Source organism: Bactrocera neohumeralis, unplaced genomic scaffold (assembly GCF_024586455.1).
Source record: "Bactrocera neohumeralis isolate Rockhampton unplaced genomic scaffold, APGP_CSIRO_Bneo_wtdbg2-racon-allhic-juicebox.fasta_v2 cluster09, whole genome shotgun sequence".
Classification (NCBI taxonomy): domain Eukaryota; kingdom Metazoa; phylum Arthropoda; class Insecta; order Diptera; family Tephritidae; genus Bactrocera; species Bactrocera neohumeralis.
Window position 1 is genome coordinate 28376935 of NW_026089622.1, and position 27381 is coordinate 28404315.

At 37.4% G+C, this 27381-nt stretch overlaps 1 long non-coding RNA gene across 1 annotated transcript; it reads left to right on the forward strand.

The window, feature by feature from the left end:
• Nucleotides 1–19442: 19442 nt before the first annotated feature.
• Nucleotides 19443–19774, forward strand: LOC126764260 (uncharacterized). Its single transcript, XR_007667840.1, has 2 exons — nucleotides 19443–19651; nucleotides 19712–19774. It is a non-coding gene; the product is annotated as an uncharacterized LOC126764260 (long non-coding RNA).
• The last annotated feature ends 7607 nt before the right edge of the window (nucleotides 19775–27381 follow it).

A 27381-nucleotide genomic window follows, 5' to 3' on the forward strand; every position in this document is an offset into this window, starting at 1 on the left:
GAAGAGCAAAACATAGGTCCCGTAGGAATACCCAAGAACATAGAATTCGACGCCAAAATCCCTATTATTCGGTCAAATGAGCAGTCTCATAATACCGTAGTACACCGAAGAACTTAGAAGAAAGAACATCCTAACTATAGACATTTAGGTCTGCTGAGCAAAGTAAAAATTCAAGGCAACATAGAATTCGACGGCAAAACCCTATTATTCGGTCAAATGAGCAGTCTCATAATACCGTAGTACACCGAGAACTTAGAAGAAATCCTAACTATAGACATTTAGAGCGCATACGTGATCAAATACAAAGAGAACGTTCAAGAAGAAATCCTGAAACAAGGAGAGAGGAACGTTATAGAGAAACGCAACGACGACAGCTTATCAGGAGGGGTGCAAGGGAACAAATTTTAAATCAGAGACGTCAACAACAAAATCTGGTCCGTATTCATAGAGAAAACTTAACAAATAGGCAAATTCAAAATGAAAGGCAGTCCCAACGAAATATATTAAACAGAGAAAATAATGTCTCTGATATTTTTGCAAATGGTGGCATTTCAAGAGATTTTCGAAGCATTTATTTTGAAAATATAAAGAAAGGTCCCACCGAAATATGTATTTGCTGTGGGGGATTATGGTTTCCACATCAAGTACGCAAGTTAAATTTCGGAACTATAGCTCAAGTTCACCCAGATGCTACATCTGTTTTCTTTTTAAAGCAAAAGTTTCCTTCTGAAGATGGAAACTACAATTTTTGCTTAACTTGCAAAAATGGGATTGCCAAAAATAACATACCAAAAATATGTTTGTTAAATGGTCTAGACTTTCCGGATATACCAGATTGTTTACAAAATTTAACCCCTATTGAAGAAAGGCTAATAATGCCTCGATTGCCTTTTATGACCATTCGTCCATTGGGATATCAAGGCCAAAGTTCGATTAAAGGTGCCGTTGTCAATATACCTATTTCTGTTAATAATGTTGTGACATCTCTACCGAGGACTTTTGATCAAACTCATGTGATACAAATTCACTTAAGAAGACGTATGGAATACAATCATGATTATATGACTGATACCATACGGCCTGCGAAGGTTATGGAAGCTTTGCGATTCTTAGTGAATACTCCTCTGTATCGTGAGCATAATATACACATAAATGAGAATTGGATTTCAGGCTTTAATAACCAAGAAGAAGTTCCCTTTGTTGCATCTGCTGAAGATGATAGATTGGTTCAATCTCTTTATGAGGAACAGACTTCCCATAATAATCACACAGACATTCCCATAGCACCCGTACCTGCAGAACTGAACCCAGGTAGTCAAGAGACTCTTTTAGACAATATTCCTATAGAAAACATGGAATATAACCGTTTAGTTATAGCGCCAGGGGAAGGGCAAAGGCCAATTGACATAGTTCAAGATAATAATTCGGAAGAATTGTCATTTGGAACAATATACGTTGGGCAAAAACGTACATGCTCTGAAACATATAGTAAGATAGTACGTTCCGAAATTCGCCGCTTTGACCGCAGAGCGTGTACCATTCCGAAGTTGTTCTACGACTATAAAAAATTAGAACTACTGCAAATTAAGAATAGTACATCCATTTGCCTCCGAAAGTTTTCAGGTCGTAACCGTGTTACGGCTCAAAATGTATTAAATGAAAACTTTGTTCAAAACTTGATTCAACATGATGACGGTTACAAAGTTTTGAAAGGTGTTAGATCCTCTCCTGCTCACTGGGAAGCTGAGAAAAAAAAAAAGCAATTGCAATGATTCGCCAATTTGGGCTTCCAACCTTTTTCATAACTCTATCGGCTGCTGAATCTCAGTGGGTTGAGCTGTTGGTTATTCTGTCGAAAACTGTTGATTCAAAAGATATTTCACAAGAAGAAGCCAACATTTTATCAACCCAAGATAGATATCGCTTAATCCGCTCAGATGCGGTTACTTGTGCTAGATATTTTGATTACCGCTACCGGCAAATCCTTAAACTTTTTAAAGATAATACCGGCATTTTTGGAACACATTTTGTAAAAAACTATTACTGGAGAGTAGAGTTTCAACAGAGAGGTTCCCCGCATATACATGGCATGTATTGGCTTAATAATGCTCCCAAGATCAACCTTCAAAGTCCTGAGACATTCTCCGAAGTCATTGATTTCATTGACACTTATGTTTCAACAGATAGTTCAGTAAGCCACTTGGAACATTATTTAGATTATCAAAAGCATAATCACAGTCGGTCGTGTACTAGAGAAATAAGAGGACAACAATTTTGTCGTTTTGGTATACCATATCCACCAATGCCTTGCACACAAATATTGCTTCCTTTTCCAGACACAACCCAAGATTTGGAAAGGCATAAGGAAAACTTTTCTAGAATTCAAAATGTTTTAAATTCAACTCTGACTACAGAAGATATATCGAATTTAGATAATTTTGAAAATTTCTTGAGCGATAATAGAATAAACATGTCTTTTGATGACTATTTGTTAGCTCTGAGATCAAGCTTATCAAAACCTAAAATTTTTCTGAAAAGAAAAATGCAAGATCGTTTTATAAATGCTTATAATCCTCTTATTTTGGAACTCCATAGGGCTAATATGGATATCCAATATATACTGGATGCATATGCTTGCTGTTCCTATATAATTAATTATATTAACAAATCGAACAGAGGAATTTCTAGGCTCTTAAATGAAGCTATATCAGAAGTAAATGCCGGAAATTATACAATAAAGCAAAAACTTCAACATATATGTAGGTCATAAATTTATATCAGGCACGGAAATATCTGCACAAGAAGCTGTTTATTGCTGCATTGGGCTTCATCTTTCGGAAGCTAGTAATGGAGAAATATTTATAAATACCTCACGACCAGAGGAACGTGTGCGAATGGTAAAACCTAGGGCGGAACTTCAGAACCTTCCTTCAGATTCTACTGAAATATTTGTAGCTGGTATTTTAGACCGTTATGTGCAGCGGCCCGATCAGTTAGAAACTGTTTGCTTAGCAGATTTTGCATCTATGTTTAAATTTGTGAAATCCAATAGAATAGTGCAAGACAGTGATCATGAAGAAGAAGAGAGGGAAGATAATAACGTACCAGATATTGGGGTACCCATTGCACTTAGAGACGGTAGCGGTTTTGTTAAAAAACGTACCAAACCAATTATTATTCGGTACAGAAGGTTTAGTCCTGATGTGACCAAAGTTGAGTATTTCCGCGAAATGGTAATGCTTTTCTATCCATGGCGGAACGAACAGGAAGATCTTATTGAAAATGATAATGAGCTAACTTGTATAACTCACCGTATTTTAATTGAGGGAAATCGAAAAAAATATGATGTTTTTGATCAAAGAGAACTGGAAAGTGTCTTAGAAAGTCTTTATAATGAGACAGACTTAGAAGAAGCTGTACAAAATGAACTACCTGTTGTGGAAAATGAGTTTCGGGTGTTAGCACTTCCAGAAATAAGCCCTAATATTAATTTGCTGGATTTGCATGGCGAACATACAACAGATAATGGTACTGAATCTGATTGCAATATTAGGCTTATTAAACTACCCCCTTTAATTTCGGTTGAGGAATTATTTTCTCTAGTTCAAAGTTTAAATATTAAGCAAAGAACATACTTGACTCATTTGATGCATCAGATTAAAACAAGTCGACCATTTTATGAATTCATTGGGGGCGGAGCAGGTGTTGGAAAAAGTCGTTTGATATCTGCAATATATCAAGCTCTTAACCATCGCTTCAATTCTACACCTGGATCCATCCCAAGTTCTTTAAAAGTTCTCCTTTGTGCACCTACGGGTAAAGCAGCATTCGGGATAGGTGGACTGACACTTCACTCAATATTTTCTCTTCCTGTAAATCAGCTGAATAGAGAGTTGAGGCCCTAAGCAGTGACATAGTTAACTCTTTGTATTCCAAACTTGCTGATTTAAAACTAATCATAATTGATGAAATATCAATGGTGGGCGCTCGAATGTTTAGCTATGTTGATGCTAGGCTTAAACAAATTTTTAAAACAAACAACCCATTCGGTGGCATACCGATTATAGTGTTTGGAGATTTGAAGCAACTCTCACCTGTTGGAGATAGGTGGATATTTTCTTCTAACTCTAATGATGCTTACAGCACTTTAGTTGGTTCTCCTTTGTGGGACTTATTCAAATATTTTGAATTAACAGAAATAATGAGACAAAGGGACGATCAAGCTTTTGCTATTGCGTTAAATCGTATGGCATCTGGCACTATGACAAATGATGATATATCATTAATTCAAACTCGGGTAGTTAATTCTGAAGAAGTCCCCGATGATGCGATCCATTTATTTTGGTCAAACGAAGAGACAAATAATTTCAATGCCCTTAAGCTCAGTCGAATTACAACTGAAGCTATTTCTTCAACTGCCAAAGACTCTGTAAGAGGAATGGGTATAGGTGATCAACAAGGGAATATTTTGGAAAGAGTTCAACTTTTCAAAACTTCTGAAACACAGGGACTTCCTTATCAGTTGACACTAAAAACCACTGCAAAATACATGATTACAGTGAATATAAACACATGTGATGGTTTAGTTAATGGGGCAACTGGAGAACTAATGCAAATTGATTATCCAGTAATTCTTTGGATTAAATTCTTGGAACCTTCTGTTGGTTTGATAGCACGATCAAAAAAGCCTCATCCTTTAGAAAGTTCTTGGACCCCAATTGAAAAAGTTATTAGATCTTTTCAATATAAAAGAAATGAGCAAATTATAATTGAAAGAAATCAGTTTCCAGTTGTTCCAGCTGAGGGAATAACCATTCACAAAAGTCAGGGTGCTACATATAATAAAGTTGTCGTTCATACTCGACCTAGAATGCCTAGAGCTTCGATATATGTCGCTTGCAGTCGAGCTACTGCGGCAGTAGGTCTCTTTATTATCGGAAATTTTATTCCTCCTAATAAATTTTCTGAATCGGATCCAGCATTTAGGGAAATGATGGAATTGAGCACATCTAAAGCCCTGATTACAAGTTTCGATTTTATGATTTCTCGATCATCAGCACTTCAAATTTTATATCATAATGCTCAGAGTCTCCACGCTCACATTAACGATATAAAAGGCGACTGTCTGATGCTATCTTCAGATATTTTATGCTTCGTAGAAACCTGGAGCACTCCTGTTGAACATTTTGAGATACCAGGATTTACTCTTATAAACGAGCTGAGGATAGATAGCACTGAGACAAGCAACCGAAATAAACGGGGCCTTATAATTTATGCAAAGCATAGTGTTGCCAGCTCTATAGAACCGAAGATTATGAAGAAAATTTATTCAGGCCGCAAAGTTTTAGAAGCAGTTTTGTTTAAATGTTTCAACAACAATATTCTGGTTCTTTACAGAAACTCAGCTTTTCCCCTCAGGCTTTTTATTGCAGAACTTCAAGAAATTCTTACTACAGAGTTGTGCAATCAAAATGTCTTAATTGTGGGAGATTTTAACATTTGCTTAAAGTCTACAGGGTCTACAATAAAAAATCTTCTTCAAGATAAAAACTTTAGTTCCCTGCTTAGTGTAGAATATTCAACTACACCTGCGGGGAGGCAAATTGATTGGGCATTTTCAAACATGGATCATTCTCATGTTGATGCTATCACTTATGAGACAGTGCATAGCTATCATGATGGTATTTGTGTCTCTATTTCGGACTAAGGCTATGTACAATAGTATCTTTTTCACACATAAGGGCATTAGAATAGGTTAAAAATATGACATTATGAATTAATAAATAAATATTTAAACTTAGAAATTTTAAATCATTTGTATAATTTGTTAATATATAAGAATTTGTATAAACATAAGGTAGAATTAAAATAATTTAACAAATCTTTCAAAATTGTAATATTATATAATAAAATATACATTATTATATATTAAGAGAAATGCAGTTTTTTTTAAAAAAATATTGTTTTAAATATAATATATATTTTTGGTAATATATAAGAATTTGTATAAATATAAAGTAGAAGTAAATATTTTAAGAATAAATGAAATGTACGTAGGATAAATTTTGCTATTTATAAAAACATATCTTTAGGTTTTAAAAATAAAACATTTAATTATTAAAATATATAATACTTATTACTTCTAAATCAAACCTATATAATCTTATTGATGTAAGAAATAAAATGTGCATTAACTTCGAAAAACGATTGTTTTTGTTTTTTTACATAGTCCTCAATACAGTCAAATTAAATGAAAATACAATTCAATACTCAAAGTACACAAATTGATCTAATCTAATTAATTTTACAGCAAGTGCCGTCCGGAAAGGCTCGAAGGACTATGTATATTTTTCTGTAAAATAAGCTCTCCGGCACTCACCTTTGACCAATTCGAAGGAACTTTTTTTTTTTAATTAAAGTTGAAGCGGTTGGAAGTAAGTGTGTATGCGCACGGACCGTAAACAAAAGAGACCGGGCGCCGTCCGTCGGTCCCTTTTGTTGATTATGTGTGGTGTCATCACGGGTGTGGTGTGTTGAGGATTGGATGAAACGGATGGTGCGCATGATGCCGATGTGTTGAGTTGATGTGTGTAGTGTGGTGTTCCCTGTCTAGTGTCTATGTGTGTGTTGTGTTTTGTGTTTTATTTACTTCAGTCAATAGATCACATCTGAGGGTCCTACAAAAGTTTGCTCCACGCAACGGAGTCTCTCTCCCACCACGAATCCCACACTAAATTTGCGCTCCTTTATATGGCCACTGTAGTAAATTCCACAAAGACCTACTCACCTCAGTCCTTGTCCCGTCCATCGCACTTCTTGGATGGCGGTGATGGCGGTTATCCAGAGGATACTTGGTCAAAGCCCGGAAGTCGTGAGCTGCTTGAGCCATATGTAAAGAATCGTTTCATACATATTAGGGGGCTGGGCCACGCCAATTTTTTTTTTAATTTTTTATCCACAGGTGCCTATTGCTACTGCGATCCCCCCTTTGTCAAATTACAGTTTTGTACCCGAATTTAGTCCTTAGTTATGGCATTTTATGAGTTTTTGGTTAATGGCAATTTGTGTGCGTGGCATTACGCCCATTTATGAACTTTTCTTTTTTTCAATATTTATTTATTTATTGGATTTCCTTGGTAAAGACTAAACATAAGTATTCAAATCTTAAATCTAAAAAAGCTCAAGAATGTGGTTGAGCTTTTTTGGTAGAACGTTGCTCTCTAGTAGGCTGGTATATCTTCTTTTTAAACGTGTTTGATAGCAGGAATTTACCAAGGCCTTATCCAATGGCTTTGGATGTTCGCAAAGAAACATATCTCATTCTGCTGTCCTCTATTATTTTCTTTACCATAGGAATATCAAGAACTTTGTGAATATTTTCATTACGCAAGTACCATGGTGCACCCGTGATTGTTCTAAGCAACTTAGATTGGAACCTTTGTATTATATCAATATTGGTTGCACAGATCGTAACCCACAGTTGAAGGCCATACATCCAAATCGGCTTAATGATTGCTTTATATAAAAGTACTTTGTTATCTAAGCTAAGTTTAGGATTTTTGTTTAAAAGCCAATTTAGGTTTCATTCTCTTAACTTCATGCAAGTTATCTTAGCATACATATAGCGAATATGTTTTCGCTAGCCATTCTTCGACAAAAGTTAAGTACTGCTCTAATACTCTTGATGCTCTGAGATACACTTTCCTAAGTCTGCTACTTTAACTGTAAATTTCCTGTTTCTTAAATATGCTGACAGTACTCACTGTGCTCGAATGTTTTCCTGATTTCGTTGGTAATTCTATTTACTTGCTCTACAGTGCCATGTTTAGCACGAAAACCGAATTGGTAAGTTAGTATTATATTATATTCGTGGAGGAAAGGAGTCATCTTTGATAACAACACTTTTTCAAGTATTTTAGAAATACAAGGTAAGATACATATGGGTCTATAGGAAGACGGCTGTATTAAGTCTTTCCCAGGTTTATCTATCATGATGATCTGCGACTTTTTCCACGAAATTCAGAAGTAGAAGTCCTAATAGATACAAGCGACTCGTTAACGGTATTGGGCAAAGTTGGCAACTTAAAGTTTTTCTTTGGGCAATTAGGTTGAAATACCTTTTCTAGGTGATTTGCAAAGAAAATTGCTTTTTCCTCATCACTACGTGCCCAATTACCATTCAACTGTCTTAGAGGCTTGTTAGTATTTACTGGTGGCTTAAAAGACTTTTGGACTTTCCAAAGAGAGTTTTGCTTGCTAGAATTCAGTTGAAGCAGAGTTGAAGGGGAGCGACTTAACTGCCATTCACGTCCTGCTCGCCTTTTCTCATTTACAAGTTTTTCTATTTCACTATAAGTATTCTTTCTAAAACCAACTGGTTTATTGTTCCTTTTTGGTGTTGCCAATACAGCTGCATTAGTTATTACATCAATTAATTCTCTTATACTTTCATCAATGTCTCTTCCTGTTTTTATTTTGCAAACAATATCGATGTGGCTGTTGATATATTTTCTATACTTCAACCAGTTACTTTTATGAGATATTAGAGAAAATGTTGGCTCAAATGTCATGGGATGTTCGTATATCTTTATTCGTACAGGAAAATGATCATATGATAAGTCTGTAGATGTATCAGCTGTCACAATGGATCTATCTATATTTTTGACCATAACAAAATCTAAATCTGGTACTTTTTTCCTTCACTGGGCTAGTATGTCGGCTTATCAGGAGATATTATAATAACCTTGATATAATATCTCCTGATAAGCTTATTCATAATAGTGTAGTACAGCTGTCGTCCTTTCGCATTAATAAGACGTGAGCCCCAGTCCCCACTTTACACATGACTCCATCCTTCTTGGAACAAATTAGGATAAAATTTTTCCCTTGGTCCCCTAATGCCTAATATAAGCATTTGCAAACATCAGTTTAACCTTATATTTGTTCTGTCAAAAATTAACTTTATTAAAAATAACTAAAATGTACCAAAAATTTTAAAAACGCAAATCTTTATATGGTTATATAAATATGAAATAAGATGCCGCAAAATTTTATAAAACGCTACAAATTAATTACGTACCCCTAAGAAAAAAGGACTTATCTTGGATTTATACGAAAGTCTGCAGGCATTATATTAATTCCTTAGTACACATTCGGGTACCTTTGCCTGTATTACCACGAAATCATCCTTTAGTTGCTGTTTATCCCTGTATCGTTTATGGTGACGGGATCCTCTTTCAATCTGCTAATGGTATGTCGGTTTAAGTTCTCATGATTGGGCTGGTAAATGGCTTATTATAAAGTAAACGTTCCTTGACAATATGGAATGTGTGCTTTGGGTCATTATCGTGCTGGAAATACTAGGCGCGACCAACACCTAACTTGCTGGCGGCACCCTGCAAATTCGTTGTTGGAACCTCCAAACGATGATAGTGGTCTAAATTTGTTTCCACAAAGTTTAGTTTCTTAACTCCATCCCCTACCTTGCCTGAACACACCTTTGATTGAATTTATAACACGTACATTTCATTTGAGTTTATTATGTTGATCTTAATACTTATATTTCAGACATGCAAATTGTAGTAATGAAATTAACACCCCTATTCTGTGCACTGGACAAATTAATAAAACATTGAAAATTAACTTAACCCCAGACGTGTGGTGAACAAAATAATGTAAATAGAAACATCTGATTTCTATTCAAATTATATTGATAGCAATATGCGTGCAGTCAATTGCTCCTATGGGGCTTTTTATTCCAAATTTTTTAGAAATATATTTAAAATAAAATACCTTAAATTAGTATATTATTATTTGTATTACAATATTGTGAAGGTGAAGGGAGGAGAAATAAAATTTCCCAGTTCAAAAGAGGAAGAAACTTTTATAAAAACAAGTATTATTCATATCAACAGCATACCTGTTTTTACAAAAGTTTCTTCCTCTTTTGGACTGGGAAATTTTATTTCTCCTCCCTTCACCTTCACAATAAGTTTTGCTACAGCCCGCACACTTCTCGAATGGGACGACTGACTCATGGGCAAGTTGTCGTTGTTACCTACACATTTCTGGTATGAGCCGTGTCCAAAGAAATTCAAACCTGCTAGAACCCTTACAGTTAAAGGTAGCGAAGTTTTCTGATTATCGTGTGGGGCTAGTTCATCAATTAGGCGACGAAAAATTTCACGAGTTAATCGAAAATTTTGCACAAAGGTATTCTCGCTCAAAGAAAATGGATTGCTATCGTCGCGTAAACTTTTTAAATGTCGCGCGCGATCACTATTCTCACAATTTTCATCTTCGTTTAACAACAATAACAAAAGTAAAATATCTTCCATTTTCACAACAAGATGCACAATCAGATATTTAATTCATAACGAGCACTGTCAAGAGCATTTCACATCTTAACAAATGATAAAGAAAAGAGCTTTTTATTTCAGACACAGAATTAGAAATGCTTTATAAATTTCAAATTTTGACAAATTAGAAATATGTTGAATTTTTCAAGTGCACAGAATAGGGGTGAAAGTGTGTATACTACTTATAATAAACATACCATAAGTTAATAAGATATCAAATTTGATTGTAAACTTTTACGAACACCTCAAACTAATCGAGATAGATATAGCCTTACATAGTATGTATGTATTTATATACACTACTATGATCAAATTGAAAGGTGAATTTTGACCATTTCATCTCGTTCAAAGTAATCCCCTCCAGCTGCAATACACTCATGCTAACTAATTTTACAGTGACGGAAAAATCTTCCGTCGTTCTCAGATCAGAACCTTTTTCGATTCAGCTTTTATATCCTCAACTGGGTCAAAACGGTGTCCTCGGAGTGGTCATGTGAATTTGCTGAATAGCCAGAAGTTACACGAAGGTAAATGAGGAGAATGCGGTGGTTGCGGCACGATATTAGTTGAAAATGTGGCGAAATGATCACGAAGAACCAATGCAGTATGAGATGGTGCATTATCGCTTTTCTTCTTTGTTCAATAAATTCAGACATAGTAAAAATCGAAGAATTCACTTTCAGAGCCTCACAAAACGATACGTATCTCAAATACTAATGAATATTTTGACGCGTAATTCCGATTCGGAAAACACGCGAACACAGTAGTATAAATTATCAGGATAAAGAGGTGCGTTGAATTACGATTCGTAATATAACTTTGTTTACGTGTTCTTCTTCAAAAAATTAGGACTAGTTCGTAGATGAGCTTTATCGGACCACAGCCACATACACAAAACTCTACTAAGCTAAAACTTATTTAAAATCATAACGAAGCACTAATTTAAGATATAGAACTGTATTTTGGCACAGTGGCTCGCAGTAGCAAGGCGCACCTGCGGGTTAAAATTTTTGAAGAAATGTCTCTGCCCGCTAGTTGGTTTAAAGTATATACATATATCCTAAACCACTTAAGCTATAATAACCAAATTCGCTCAGGGAAAATTTCTTAGGCATGATTACTGACACGGCTGATAACCCCACGCTACTCCAATATTAGGTGTTCTTTAAAACTAGTAAAAGCGCGATAACTCAATAACTAAATGCGTCATATACGTAAAATTTTACCCATAGATAGTAGGAGAAGGCTTTAGAAGGCGGGATAAAAATTGGAAGACGGGCCGCGGGTTTCCGCTCGACGGATTATAACCAAATTTAGTATGCCACGAACTTCTATTTTGTCCGAAGGTATTTAGAAAAAAAAATTTAAAAATTTAAATTTTAATGTCTGTTCGAAAAGCGTGATGATGCTGCTACGGAAGCTGGGTTGCCGGTTGAAGCCTCAGATTCTCGGACAGTTTGTTTTGATTGTTGGGTAGTGTAGAGTTGTGATGTGTAGCATCCTGCGTGTATAGGTGTGATGTCTGCGTGGGTGGTATATGTTCTTGTGTATTAGTGTGTGGTGGCTCCATTAGTGCATCGCGTTGGTGTGGTGTATTGTCTTTCATGTCAAATCACATATCTCAGGCCTCGGAGTACAACCACGCGTACTTCTATAGCACTTTCAATTCCTTGGGGTACAAATCAGGAAGAAATAAAAATAACGGAACAAAACTTTAAACGAAAAATGTGTTTAGAATATGTCTCCTTATGATCAAAAATTGTCCAAATCCAATCAAAGCTGTTCAAGCGCCTAGATACCAAACATGTGGTCCCCAGTATTTATTGTTGACGTTCGACCAAAAATATCGATCAATATATGGGATATGCAACTGATATTCAGACAGAATTTTTCCCTGACAGTAGTATTTCTGTGTACCAAAATTTGAATCGGGTCAATACTTCCCTGATCCCCATATACGTAATATGGAAGTTTTCGAACTTTCGGGTGACCTCATACTGCATATATCGGCTAATATGTATGTTATATCAATGAGAGCGAGTTTTACACATAACTCTGTATATTTTTTCCTAAAATAGATAAATTTGACGAAAACTTGAAAGCTTCATATATTACTACATAATATCAGCAGTTTCGAATATCCGGCCAACTTTACTCCATATGATTGTTTGTGAGGTACTTTCTGAAACCCAGGGAACATTTTTTTAGTATGTAGCATATTAATAGTATATGGTAGTGGTAAAAATAAATAAAACCGGTACTACCCCTACTGCCTGTAGTATATGGCTATGATAATAATAATGGTTGAATTGAGTTAATACTTAAGTTACCTTACTTCCCATATACTTAGTACAAAGATTTTTGAACTTCCGGTTCACTTTGTACCGCATATATCGGTCAATATGTGAGTTATCTCAATAAAGTGAGAGATCGTGTGACTTCGTACCTAAAATGAATAAAATCGGACGAAAATTTGACCTATCCCCTTATAACTAATATAACGATTTGAGGACATACGGCTGACTAATTCCCCAATTAAATCGTGGGGACATTTTATTAGTATGCGGTATGCTAATAGTATGTGGTAGTGGCAAAAATAGACGAAATCGAAAACATGTCCAACTCCCACATACTCCATGCATTCATTTTCGTTTTTCTAATAAACCTAATGAGAATAAGACGGTAGGTCTGTGAGTTGTATATTGCAATAAAATCCTTAAAAATACATTTTCAAGTATACGTTAGCAATGTACAAATTAATCCGACCTATTCGCCCCTTTCTCAGCCCCAAAAACATGATGATAATGATTTCCGTTTTTCTATCTAATTCAAGTTCAAGTTGGTCAAATTGTGATATTTTAATGGAACTAAATAAGTTTTCGTAAAAATGATCATATCCCTAATATAAAGAATTTCTATCCTCTGGTTGACGTTTTCAAAATAAACTCAATATATTAAATTTAGCCTCTTCGGTCGAGTTAATATCACATGCATATCACTCATTTGAAGATGTTTTAAATATAATTTTAGCTGCCGGAAAATAAAATATAACAATAATACCAAGTTTAATTCTTTGGCTAACCACTTAAAGGAATTTTCCGAGCTTTGCAAGTTGCAAAATATAAAATGCTCGGTTACATCCTAACTCAGACCCTAGCCTTAATCCTTGCAAGTTGCGAAAGTATACAATGGTCGGTTATACCGTAGCTGAGCCCTTCCGTACTTGTTTGCTACACAGATAACATCTGAAAGTATTATTAAGCAAGCAAGAAAGGGCTTAGTTCAGGTGCAACCACACATTTAAACTCTTGCAACTTGGATGAATCAAAGCCAGCAAAATACCTTAAGATATAAAACGTCAAAAAGAGGATCAGGGCAATGTCACGGTCATTAGGGTGGGTCGATTCCGGACTTTTTCGATTCGGGATTTCTAATAGTGCGGAAAAGTTGCCTTAGTACTTCCTGATTCCAATGCAACTTTTTGTTTTGAGATCGGATTGCATCTTCAACCCCAACTCCGGCCTTGAAATTTCGGAAATTCGCCTAAAATCGTGAAATTGTTTACCTAGCGCCTGAAATACGCATCTCATGGCAAAATGTATAAAACCAAATAACTTTTGTTCACGTCATTTGCTACCGAAATGGTATATGTGATCATGGCCGTACTACGAACCGTTCCCGAGATACGAACGAAAATGCGGCGCGCCACAGCGCAAGTTGAAAATCGGCTTGCGGCCACACTTCTTGACGTTGATTTCGGCGAGCGATATCACTCACATTCATTCACCTACGCCAAAGGACACGTTCGGATAGATCTCCACACAAATATTTTTTCATCGAGTTCCTTTACTCTTGTCGGTGATTTCGCCGAGTTCTATCACTTACATTCATTTCCCTGCGCTATACGACACGTTCGGACTGGTCTCCACATAAATATTTTTTCATCGAGTTCCTTCACTCTTGTCGTTGATTTCGCCGAGTGCTATCACTTATATTCTCTCAACAGAACACAGAACTCAAAATGTCTATCTAAATTTAAATTTAGACAGAAATGCCCTGTGTTTGGCATATATCCGTACAATCTCTCTGAGTCCCAGTTACCTACTTACCAGGATGTTCTTTTGTGTTATCAGTTTGAAAGATTTCGTATAGGGCGACTCCGAGGCGACAACTATGAAACTAGAAGTAAAGAGGTTACAGAAATAGTTGCAAAAAAGGTTGAAAATTCTTTCAAAAAGTCATCTATTGCGATAGTTTCACACACCAGAGTTGTACAAATGCTCACCACATACCATAAGAAATTTCTGACTCTTAAACAAATGTTTTTAAGGAACCCAATAGGTTTGAGCCCTAAAAGAGACGACTTTGTCACTTCTGCCGGAAAATTATTTGACATCGCTGCTTGTAAATACATTTATTTTTCTTCTTGCACTTGTCCAAAGGAAAGGAAAGTTCTTATCAATGAACAACCATTTCTCTTGGACCAGAGAACCAGAAGAATTGATCGCATTGGAAGTGTTGATCTACCTGAAACAAAAAAAATTACAAAGAAAAATGAACGTAAAGAAAAGCTTTCAAAACGTCATTCAACATCAACACTTACCAGAAAAGTATCAGCTAGAACACGTGACCATTCAGATCAGCCAGACTCTCATACAGACGACAACAATGTAGGTGCGTCGCACATGGATTCTTCCAAAAACGATGCTGATGATGAATTTTCTCTTCCATCCTCTAAAACCAAACAAAACACACTAGTATTAGAACACACTGCTTTAGCTGCCCAAAGATATGGAGTAAGTGATAGAGCAGCGGCTTTGATTATTTCATCTGTTTTTCTGGATGCCAAAAAAGCACGTTTGATCAAACAAAACACACTAGTATTAGAACACACTGCTTTAGCTGCCCAAAGATATGGAGTAAGTGATAGAGCAGCGGCCTTGATTATTTCATCTGCTTTTCTGGATGCCAAAAAAGCAGGTTTGATAACAGAGGATCAGGTTAGCTTTGTCACTGACAAATGCAAGATTAGTCGAGCAAAAAAAGTTTTGGAGTTAAGCTCCAAAACACCGAAAGTAATGACTCTGTATATGGGCTGTATTTTGACGACCGCAAAGACAATACACTTACACAAGTCAGCGAAGGTGAAAAGTACTACCGCGACACTGTCAAAGAGGAACATATTTCTCTTATAGGGGAACGTGGTTGTCATTACTTTGGCCACGTCACCTCTCCTTCCGGGTCAGCGGAGGATGAGACGCAAGCTATATGGCAACATTTACAAGACAATTCAGTTGATGTGGAACATCTAGAAGTTGGCAGTGCTGATGGCACCAACACGAACACAGGTTGGAAAGGTGGAATCATTCGGAAACTAGAAGAAAGAATAGGTAGGCCATTACAGTGGGTTGTTTGTCTTCTACATTTCAACGAACTTCCATTTCGTGCTCTTTTCGAACACATAGATGGTGTCTCAAAGAGTCCAAATACATTCTCTGGCGACATAGGTAAACTGCTCCCTGATTGTGAGAAGTTGCCTGTTGTCAAATTTGAAAGTTTTCCATCCTGCCAATTACCTTCTGAGGTTGTTAATCCGACCCAACTTAGCACAGACCAAGCTTATCTCTATAAAATATCAGAAGCTGTTATTTCCGGTCAATGTTCCTCAGATTTAGCGTCGATGCATCCAGGTAACATGTGCAAATCTCGCTGACTCACCTGTGCAAATAGAATTCTGAGATTATACATTTCTACTGACAAACCAACAAAGGAAATAAAGATTTTGGTCAAGTACATATTTACAGTTTATTCACCTTTGTGGTTCTCAATAAGATTCAACAGTTCAATCAAAGATGGCTCGCGCCATCTCTATGTTGCAATTCAGAGGTCGAGATACTTACCTGCTAAACTGCGCAAGGTTGTCGATTCATCCATTCAACAGAATGCTTTCTTTGCTCTTCCAAAAAACATTCTCCTTAGTATGACGACTGAAGAACGGATAGAAATCAGAAAGTTGGCCCTTGACCGTCTTCTGGCAGCCAGAGAAGCAGAGTCTGACACTGTAAATGGTAGGGTTAGATGTAATAAAGTGCCAAAGCTGAATTTCAAAGCTAATAATTATTACGATATGATTAACTGGAAGACTATTACCCTGACTGTTCCACCAGTTCTTTGTTCAGTTTCTAACGAAGAACTCATAAAAGGGCTGTCGGGAGATACTGCAGAGGTATGGAAATTTAGTGAATTCCCCTCTCACACCGTGGCAGTCGAGAGAACCGTCAAACTGGTGACAGAGGCATCTTCTAAAGTTATTGGCCCAATCTCGTGATCGTTTTATACGCTCTACACTGAAATCTAGGCAACAAGTGCCAAAGTTTAGGACAAAATCTGATTTTATCAATAAATTTGACACAGATTCAGACTAAAACAAGCCTTACATATGGTTGGTTGGTTGGGTTGAGCTTAGGAGGAACCCGGAGAGCAGCCACCTCTACGGTGGGTTCTGGGTGATCAATACAGGTTAGCTGAGAGCTGCAACAATTTACACCTTGCGCTGTGGCGCGCCGCCTTTTCGTTCGTATCTCGGGAACGGTTCGTCCTACGGCCATGATCACACATACCATTTCGGTAGCAAATGACGTGACAAATAACTTTTGTTTAATACATTTTGCCATGAGATGCGTATTTCAGGCGCTAGGTAAACAATTTCACGATTTTAGGCGAATTTCCGAAATTTCAAGGCCGGAGTTGGGGTTGAAGATGCAATGCGATCTCAAAACAAAAAGTTGCATTGGAATCAGGAAGTACTAAGGCAACTTTTCCGCACTATTAGAAATCCCGAATCGAAAAAAGTCCGGAATCGACCCACCCTAACGCCCATCGTCAAACTTTCACACCGGCTCCCGTAAAGCCTTCTCACACCATCTCGGTGGCAAAATGTAATGACTCTGTCGTAATTAGTTATTGATTTATTGCACTTTTAGCAGTTTTGAACAATACCTTGCAATACCTTATCTGGAGGGTGAGTGGGATCATCTTCCGATTTCATCCATTTTCACACAGTCGCATATATGAGCATTTGGTCTCAAAAACCGGTCAAAATTATTTAAAGTGATTTTATGAATGAAAATGAATAAAAATGCATTATTGAATATAATAATGCAATATACATACCTATTAAAATAAAACAAGTAAGGAAGGGCTAATTTGGGGTGCAACCGAACATTTAAAATTTAATATACATATGTATTTATTTGATGGGAGGTAGTGCCGACCAGATTTTATCTATTTTTGCTTATCCCTCATACTACTAATATGCTACATACGCAAAAAAATTTTAGCTCGGTTTCATTTAGGAACCTTACATACGAGTACAATCACCAATCATATGAAGCAACCTACCTACCTGTATCTACCTATAAGTTCTAAAATCTTTATATTAGGTATATGGGGGCTCAGGAAAGTATTGACCCGATTCAACCCATTTTTGACAGAATGAAATTCTATTGCCGGAAATGGATTCTGTGCGAATTTCAATTGAAAGATATTTTCGGTCAAAAGTCAACTATTGGTATCGGGTTCACATGTTCAGTACCTAGGGGCTTGAGCAGTTTTGGTTGGATTTGGAGAATTATTGGTCAAAAGGTGGCTTACTTTAAGGGAATTATTACGGCAAAATTTTATTCCGTTATAGTAATTCTTTATTTGTGTACTGGAAAGTGAAAGAATCGAAGGGAATTTTAAATTGTGTTATATGGGAAGTAGGCGTGGTTGTATTCCGATTTTGCTCATTTTCACATACTAACATAAGAAAATAAAAGGAATGTCACGTTCTAAATTTTGTCGAAATCGGTCAGTCAGGTCCCGAGATATGGGATTTCACCAGAAAGTGGGCGGTGCCACGCTCATTGTCCAATTTTCACACCGGCTCTGATAGAGCCCTCTTATACCATCTATATACCACCAGTATATAATTATTTAGCAGATTTTCTGTATTTAATTTAAAAAAAATAAATAAAGCAGTACTCATTTTATGCAAGTGACCAACCTAATTCAACGCCCTTTTTTAAAGGGGGGAAAAACGGGGAATATGTTAAGTAGAAACCCTTCAGTTTACTAAGAAAAATAATTCAAAGTTCGACCTCGCCCGACACTATAACAAAAACACTAACTTCTAAAAAATTAAAAAAAAATTGTTATCCCGAAAAAAAAAAAAAATAATATATTAACTAAATTAATCTTTATATTATTAATATTAAATACATACCATGTTGTCCAGAATCCATAAAAAATATTTCCCAGAATTCACTTCACGCAACACAAAAAATCACTTGCAATTTCGAGAACAATAGAATAAGCACATGCGTTCTGAACGAAATCTAGGTTCCGACTACGTGTGTGGCAATATAGCGGGCTGAAGGTCATTAATTTAATCGGTTCATTGTAGAACGGTTACTTAGGTATTAAATAAATCAATTTTGTGTAGCATCGCTGAAGTTTGTTATTTTAATTTTTGTCCGGTTTTTGAAGGCAAATGCTCCTATATATGTGCGTCGGTAGGAGTTCTTGTAGTATTTGATTTGGGTAAATTTTGTAGCTTTAGTGGTATAAGATATATGTACATTGAACTTATTAGAGAGCGGGGCCCATCTACGAACTCGTATTTTTTTTTTTTTGTGCTAAGAAACCCGCACACCAAGTTTCATGAAGATACCTCAATTTTTACTCAAGTTATAGCTTGCACGGACGTACGGGAAGACAAACAGTCACCCGCATTTCAACTTTTCTCGTCATCCTGATCACTCATATATGTATGTACTTGTATATATAATTCTATATCTATCTCGCTTAGTTTTAAGTGAAACGTACAATCGTTATGTGAGCAAAACTATTAAACTCTGTAGCAACAGGTTGCAAGAGTATAAAAAGTGATTTCTCCTTTCTCGAAGTTACCTTCAGAAATCTAAATATTTGTCTTTGACCTTTGAAATAGGCTTATTGAAAAATAATTTAACCTAGTGTTGTGCAGTGGTATTGATATGTATGTATAGTAATTGTGATATGTTATTTTTTTTGTTATTGTAGTGTTGATATACGATCTGGAATAACAAAAACCGCAAGGAGGTGGTCAGATGAAAGTATATTTGGCAACCGAGCTTATTTTTTATTCGAGGGTAATCCTTGGGAACTAATTATTCGGAATAGCCAAATATCAGACACCGGGGTGTACAGATGTCGGGTTGATTTCATCAAAGCACAAACCTACAATAGTCGAGTTATGTTAATAATAATTGGTAAGATCTTTACTTGCAAAATTTTTACGATAATTTAAAGATTAATGTCTTTTATTGTAGCGTTGCCTAAAGAAATCATCATAAGAGATGAAAATGGTTTTAAACGCTCAACAGTGGCTGGACCATACAATGTAGGCGATTTCGTGATACTTAAATGTGAAGCCATTGGAGGTAAATTAATAATATTAATTTAATTCTAGTAATAAAAATGCATAATCCGAATTAAGTATTTCTAAATTAAAACCTTTTCGGGTTTTTACTATTGTAACTAACTTGTGCTTATATAATACTTATTTATTTATTTTTTTTCGGAAAAATGAGTTAGAGTTTGTATCATATTCAAATTGGGCTTGTATTTAGGCTTGATGCTGCCCGTTTATCATAAGCAATTGAACAATATACCCGGGATTTCTTAAGGGGTTATGTACTGTTAGAATAAAAAAAAATCTATATTTTTTAAATATTATCTTACTAATGTACATATATTTAAGAATCCACACAGAAAATTTCATATCGCTATAGTGAATATTTTCGAAGTTAAACGCAAATTTGAAAAGGCGTTTCAGATGCCTTATTTTCTTAATATGTTGTTTTCAAAGTCACTTACCACCATTAATCGAAAACGTCTAAGCCGATTACTCTTAAATTTTAATACGAGCTTCCTAAATATATTTTTTAGTATATATTTGAAGATTTTTTCCAGGATCCAGTTATAGTGGATTCTGAGATTGGCTGTAGTTCCTTTCCAAATAAATATTTTCACTACTGCTAAGTCTTAAAATACAGTTAAAAAATACCCAATAATGGTAAAAATTTTTGGATTAAAAGTTTTTTCAGAAAAAAATCTTTAAAAAATCGCTTCTTTCGGTTTTATTTTTCTTCTTCCTAATTGGCGTAGACACCGCTTACGCGATTTTAGCCGAGTTAACAACAGGCGCCAATTGGATATTCCAAGCGTAGCCAGGTCCTTCTTCACCTGCTTCTTCCAACGGAGTGGAGGTCTTCCTCTTCCTCTGCTTCCCCCGACCTGTACAGCGTCGAATACTAACAGAGCTGGAGTGTTTTCGTCCATTCGGACAACATGACCTAGCCAGCGTAGCCGCTGTATTTTAATTCACTGAACTATGTCAATGTGGTCGTATATCTCGTACAGCTCATCGTTCCATCGAATGCGATATTCGCCGTGGCCAACGCGCAAAGGACCATAAATCTTTAGCAGAACTTTTCTCTCGAAAACTCGCAACGTCGACTCATCAGTTGTTGACATCGTCCAAGCCTCTGCACCATATAGCAGGACGGGAATTATGAGTGAATTATAGAGTTTGGTTTTTGTTTGTCGAGGGAGAACCCTGCTTCTCAATTGCCTACTCAGTCCGAAGTAGCTCCCGTTGGCAAAAGTTTTCTAGGCTGACATTGTTGGTGCTGTTTACGCTGGTTCCGAGATAGACGAAATTATCTACGACTTCAAAGTTATGACTGTCAACAGTGACGTGAGTGTTTGTTTGATGATATGAGATATTTCGTCTTGCCCTCGTCCACTACTAGACCCATATGTTTTGCTACCTTGTCCAGTCTGGAGAAAGCAGAACTAACGGCGCGGATGTTGAGGCCGATGATATCAATATCATTGGCATACGCCAGCAGCTGTACACTCTTATAGAAGATTGTACCTTCTCTATTTAGTCCTGCAGCTCGAACTATTTTCTCCAGAAGCAGGTTGAAGAAGCGAATCGCCTTGTCTGAAACCTCGTTTCGTATCGAACGGCTCGGAGAGGTCCTTCCCGATCCTGACGGAGCTTTTGGTATTGCTCAACATCAGCTTACACAGCCATATTAGTTTTGCGGGGATACCAAATTCAGACATCGCGGCATAAAGTCAGCTCCTTTTCGTGCTGTCGAAAGCAGTTTTGAAAACGGCGGAGAGGTGGTGTGTGTCGATTCTTTTTCACGGGTTTTTTCCAAGATTTGGCGCATGGTGAATATCTGATCGGTTGTTGATTTTCCAGGCCCAAAGCCACACTAATAAGGTCCAATCAGTTGGTTGACGGTGGGCTTTACTCTTTCACACAATACGCTCGATAAAACCTTATATGCGATGTCGTGGAGGCTAATCCCACGGTAGTTGGCGCAGATTGTGGGGTCACCTTTTTTATGGATTGGGCAGAGCACACTTAAATTCCAATCGTTGCGCTTGCTTTCGTCCAACCATATTTTACAAAGAAGCTGATACATGCTCCCTATCAGTTCTTCGCCTGCGTGTTTGAATAGCTCGGCCGGCAATCCATCGGCCCCCGCCACTTTGTTGTTCTTCAAGCGGGTAATTGCTATTCGAAATTCTTCATGGTCGGGCAATGGAACGTCTGCTCCATCGTCGTCGATTGGGGAATCGGGTTCGCCTTCTCCTGGCGTTGTACGCTCACTGCCATTCAGCAGGCTGGAGAAGTGTTCCCTCCATAATTTAAGTATGCTCTGGGCATCGGTGACTAGATCACCTTTGGGTATTCTACAAGAGTATGCTCCGGTCTTGCAACCTTCTGTAAGCCGCCGCATTTTTTCGTAGAATTTTCGAGCATTACCGCTGTCGGGTAGCTTATCAAGCTCTTCGTACTCACGCATTTCGACTTATTTCTCTTTCTGTCTGCAAATGCGTCTCGCTTCCCTCTTCAACTCTCGGTATCTATCCTATCCCGCCCCTGTTGTGGTCAACCATAACGTTGCGAGGTAGGCAGCCTGTTTTCTCTCCGCTGCGACACGGCACTCCTCGTCGTACCAGCTGTTCTTTTGTACTTTCCGAAAACCAGTGGTTTCGGTTGCAGCAGTACGTAAGGAATTTGAAATGCCGTCCCACAGTTCCCCTATACCGAGTTGTTGACGAGTGCTCTCACAGAGCAGGAGTGCAAGCCAAGTAGAAAATCGTTCGGCTGTCTTTTGTGATTGCAGCTTCTCGACGTCGAACCTTCCTTGTGTTTGTTGGCTTGCGTTTTTTGCTGCACAGAAGCGGATGCGATTCTTGGCTGCAACAAGATAGTTGTCTGAGTCGATGTTAGGTCCTCGGAGCGTACGCACATCTAAAACACTTGAGACGTGTCTTCCGTATATCACAGCATGATCGATCTGGTTAGTAATTTTTCGATCCGCAGACAGCCAGGTAGCTTGATGAATCTTCTTACGCTGGAATCTAGTACCACAGATAACCATATTTCGGGCCCCGGAGAAGTCGATCAGCCTCAACTTATTTGGGGATGTTTCCTCGTGGAGGCTTTATTTACCGACCTTAGTGCCAAAGATACCTTCTTTACCCACCCTGGCGTTAAAGTCGTCAAGCACGATTTTGACATCGTGGCGGGGACAGCTCTCATAAGTGCGCTCCAAGCACTCATAAAAGGCATCTTTGGTCACATCGTCCTTCTCCTCTGTCTGGACGTGGGCGCAAATCAGCGATATGTTGAAGAACCTAGCTGTGATGCGGATTGTGGCTAGACGTTCATTCACCGGAGTCAATGATAGTACTCGGCGCCGGAGTCTCTCTACCACCACGAATCCTACACCAAATTTGCGCTCCTTTATGTGGCCACTGTAGTAAATGCGACAAAGACCTACTCGTCTCTGTCCTTGTCCCTTCCATCGCATTTCTTGGACGACGGGGATGTCAGCCTTTATTTTCACGAGGACATCAACCAGCTGGGCAGCGGCACCTTCTCAATGAAGGGACCGGACATTCCAGGTGTATGCTCTAATATCGTAGTCCTTATTTCGTTTGCCATGGTCGTTATCAAAAGGGGGGTTTCTCATCCGAGGCTGTTGGTAGTTTTTCATTGTTATATTTTTTTTACGTGGCGGGTCCCAAACCCAGCGCACAACCCTATGTAGGGATGCTTCGCCTTCTGACTTTATCTCGCCTTCGAACGGATGTTCTTAGGCTACCCAGAGGATACTTGGTCAAATACCGGAAGTTGTGAGCTGCTTGAGTCATATGTAAAAGAATCGTTTCTGGCCACTCCCAAGTGAATGGCGATCATAGAACTTTCCTCACTTGCGTGAACTTCTACACATGATTCCATCCTCCAAACTTCTACACATGTTTCCTTCCTCCAACTTCTACACATGACTCCATCCTCCAAACCTCTTTCGGTCTTCTAACTCTAAACATTTTTGTGTGAGAACTTGCGAATAATTCTAAAGGGTCTCTCTGTACATTCCTCTGTTCGATACAATCGGTGAATTTGCGGATGCGCTTTTCTAGAGAAGTATTGGATGGATTTCCATTGAGTTTCCTGCTTCCAGAAAAAGTTTGTGCTTTGGAAACCAAATAAATGGAAAATCTTATTGGCTGCTTTATAGATAGATTCGAACTTCTTTTAGATAATGACAACGTCGTGTGACGTTTGAAACTCAAAGATGAACTTGATCACTGGCAGCGCCATTGGTGGCAGAAGCTAAAGTCAAAAGACAACAAGTTACCGACTATTGCTTTGAAAACGTTGAAGAACTGAGATTTAGACCTCGCTTATTCTGCATACTTCCTGTGACGAATGCGAGCACTGAACGCTCTTTTCGATACTTCGTCACATGGTAACGTGGTATAGTAGATTGATTGGCCTGGCGTTGCTGCACACGCATCATGACATAGAAGGAACTGCAGAAGAAGTTCTCGAAAAATTCTAAAAACTTGACCCACATGGTTTTGTTTATTATACATTGCAATTAAGTATCATATGTCACCCGCTTGTCTACGATTTATAATGTGTTTTTTCAATTTAGTAGGAAAGATGCAGAGGTCGATTTGAAATTTTTCCACCATAATATTAAATCACCCTCGATTTCGCAATTTATGGCTATGATTTATAACTCTAGAACGGCTGAACCGATTTGCCTGAAAATTGGTGATGAGGTAACTTGGAACCTCGTGTCATGCATAGGTTACTTTCTATCGTTTTATGTTAAAAGTCACAACAATTCATAAATAAAAAAAATTTGATTTCAAAACATAATCATGTGTTCAATATTCATGAAAGAAAAATTTGAACATTTTTTCTTCTAAACTACAAAACAAAATCATACAGCTACTGGCAGGGTACTGTAGTTTTTGTTTAACTACACATACATATATATGTATTAGAATTATAGTGATAGTTGTATAGAGATGAGCACTTAATAGCCGACAAATATTCCTGTGTTTTCTGTCGTGGAGTATCTGGGTTTTCGCAGTCGATTTTGCAATTACATTCGATGAATGTTAAACAAAACATTCTGCTCTACTCCTGCAGTGCTATTCACTTTAAAAGCATACTTGTATCGGGTGATTTTTTAAGAGCTTGATAACTTTTTCTTAAAAAAAAACGCATAAAATTTGCAAAATCTCATCGGTTCTTTATTTGAAACGTTAGATTGGTTCATGACATTTACTTTTTGAAGATAATTTCATTTAAATGTTGACCGCGGCTGCGTCTTAGGTGGTCCATTCGGAAAGTCCAATTTTGGGCAACTTTTTCGAGCATTTCGGCCGGAATAGCCCGAATTTCTTCGGAAATGTTGTCTTCCAAAGCTGGAATAGTTGATGGCTTATTTCTGTAGACTTTAGACTTGACGTAGCCCCACAAAAAATAGTCTAAAGGCGTTAAATCGCATGATCTTGGTGGCCAACTGCCCATGCATCCCGAAAAATGCACTGTTTGGTGTGGTTTGTACGCTGGTGGAATCATTGGACCGTATTTTTTCAAAGATGCTGTTGGACGCAACGTTACGGTGAATGGCGATCGCTATCGTTCGATGCTAACAAACTTTTTGTTGCCAAAAATGGAAGAACTGAACTTGGTTGACATGTGGTTTCAACAAGATGGCGCTACATGCCACACAGCTCGCGATTCTATGGCCATTTTGAGGGAAAACTTCGGAGAACAATTCATCTCAAGAAATGGACCCGTAAGTTGGCCACCAAGATCATGCGATTTAACGCCTTTAGACTATTTTTTGTGAGGCTGCGTCAAGTCTAAAGTCTACAGAAATAAGCCAGCAACTATTCCAGCTTTGGAAGACAACATTTCCGAAGAAATTCGGGCTATTCCGGCCGAAATGCTCGAAAAAGTTGCCCAAAATTGGACTTTCCGAATGGACCACCTAAGACGCAGCCGCGGTCAACATTTAAATGAAATTATCTTCAAAAAGTAAATGTCATGAACCAATCTAACGTTTCAAATAAAGAACCGATGAGATTTTGCAAATTTTATGCGTTTTTTTTTAAAAAAAAGTTATCAAGCTCTTAAAAAATCACCCGATATATATGTGTAGAGACCATATATATGTATGTACTATTCCTTAAGGGATCGTCTTAGTGTGACCCTCCGAGAAAACACTGATTTTCGCAATTTTTCTTTAATGTTAACTAATCACTCCGATTTTTTTATAAACAGATACGTTCATGACGAATACAAAAAATTCTATTATGTTTATTTATTGGGTAAACAATAGTTAAATAAATGGTTGAAATGACACGTACAAAAAGAAAAGGTCCTGTACGATGCCCACGATTGCGGCCGCAAGTTTAGTCTAAAGCAAAAATTTCAAAAAGACTATTAAGCTGTAGAAAAGTTGCTATCGCCCAATAGAAACTTTTTTGTTTTCTTGAAATTTGACGAATGACGGTGGTTTGAACAAAAAGTATCGATTTTTGACCTTTTTTTCGTAAACAAAAATAGTAAGATTTCAAAAAACCATTAAAGCTTCCACAGCGAGATAGCGAACTATTTGAACAATTTTCTCTCCAAATTTGAGAGTGAAAACCGTTTTGAAAAACACCATTCTGAGAAAACCGCGCTTAAAGATTGGAGTCGCTATGTTCCCCACTCTGTCCCTTTATACAAGAAACGCTGTAGCGACCGTAATAATTTGAATTTCGATTTCAAAATTTGAAGGAATGTTTATTATAATGCACAGTATTAAGTACTGCAACAAAAAATCTATTTCTCGCAAATTTCACATTGGCACGATACCTTGACCCTAGTCGAGACCAACGGTCTGATACACTTAGTCGAGACCAATGGTGCTTGGCTAGACCTAGGCTAGTTTTCATACATTTGTATGGAAATACGTGTTGTATTTGCGCTCATATATGTACAATATAGATACATTTTTGAAATTTCTTACCTATCGATTTGGTTGAAATCAAATTGACTGCCTTGTTCACGCTTGGCGTGGCAATAGCGTTCACAAAAAATGTAACATTTTGAGAAAAATTAAATTTTTTCTTAACCTCTAGCGGCTAAAGTATTTGACCTAGGTGGGTCAAATAAATTGCACGAAGGCCCTACCAGGGGCGTGGAAATAGGCGAAAAAGGGTTTTCACCATACCCCCCATTTTGTTTAACTACAGTTTGGGGGGTATGGGGCCGGGGAGGGATCAAAACCATTTTGCGAGTTAGTTCACATCTGGGGCTTTCAGGAAAGCCCTCAACCTCCTCTCTATCCCAACCATGGGCGTGGCAATAGTGTTCGCAAAAAATGTAACATTTTGAGAAAAATTACATTTTTCTTAACCTTTAAAACGTTCTAGCGGCTAAAGTATTTGACCTAGATAAACATACAAACCAATTTGGACATGAAACGAACATGAAAACAGATAAATCAACCGTGCGAAGTGATAGAAACATACCAAAGTTCATATATTTTCATACAAAATATATGGGGTCTAGCCAAGCACCATTGGTGCACTAAGGTGTAATATTATAATATCC